Consider the following 1,180-nt stretch of genomic DNA (forward strand, 5'->3'; position numbering starts at 1 on the left):
TTAAGTGTATAGGCATGGTGCCTGCAAGTGTGTCTGTACGCTACAGTAGACAATTGCTACCAATGGTGGGAGTGCTGGGGAGTTTCCTCTGGAAGACAAGCAAGTGTACTTAGCCCTCGAGACATTCCCCCTTCTCCAGGGTTAAGTGCTTCTCTGTCTCAAAACCCTTATCTCAAACTCAATTCAATTCAGTACCACTCTGCTTCCCTCTTCACATACAAAAGTGGGAGTCGGAGGGCCAGACAATAGTGTACTTGGCCAGTAGTTTGACAGATGTTCAAACCTGACCCCAAGCAGTCAACTCTTGAGCCACAGGCTCCGTGGATGAGCTGCCCCCTGATTGACATTGGACAGTTGCCCCTGGCAGATACCCTGCTCCCTTTCTCTACAATGGTATAAGGAGAAGTCATTTCTAGAGTCAGTGGCAGGCTCAGCACCACAGAGTGGTCATCTGTTATGACACTCTGAAAGGGGAAGTGGTCGGCGCAAAGTCACACAAGCAATCAGTCTCAGAAGGCAAGCCCATAAGCTCTGGTTCTAGGCCACACTCCCTCCAACAGAAGCAGAACCCAGCCGCTGAAGCCCACTCAGATGTGGAGACTGTTGGGCTGGTGGAGGTAGAGAGGTGGCGACATTAACCCAGCTGCAGACGCCTCCCTGGACAAGATGTCAGGTGGTCACAGGCTAGAATCCAGGGACAAATGGATTCGGAAAACAAGACTGGTTCTGAGGGAGTATGACTCAGAGGTAGAGTGCTTGACTACCACATACAAGGCCCCGAGTTCAATCATGCAAAGCAAAACTATTTCTGATGCCGCCCGACCCCCACTTAACTGTGTTACCTGTCCTCACTAGGCAAGGTGAGTTTAAACAGTACATGACAAGTTAGCAATGGAACACACACCCTGCTCTCAGACAGCTTGCATCTCATTGGCCACAGCATCATCCCTGGGTTACAGCCAGTTTCCTAAAACAGGAGTTCTTTGATTTAGGAAGAGGAGAATAGATATATATGAAGCAACCAGTCTTGCTAGAGTTAATCAGTTATGTGGGGTGTTAAGGGAGTATAATGCCAATGAGGTGGGAAAGTTGTCAACAGTTACCAGAAGAGAGACTCACTTTCAGTCGAGAATGACTGACAAGAGTTGAGGCTATAGAACACACCCAACAGCCTAGCTTC

The sequence above is a fragment of the Microtus ochrogaster genome, chromosome 10, assembly GCF_000317375.1.
Source record: "Microtus ochrogaster isolate Prairie Vole_2 chromosome 10, MicOch1.0, whole genome shotgun sequence".
Classification (NCBI taxonomy): Eukaryota; Metazoa; Chordata; class Mammalia; order Rodentia; family Cricetidae; genus Microtus; species Microtus ochrogaster.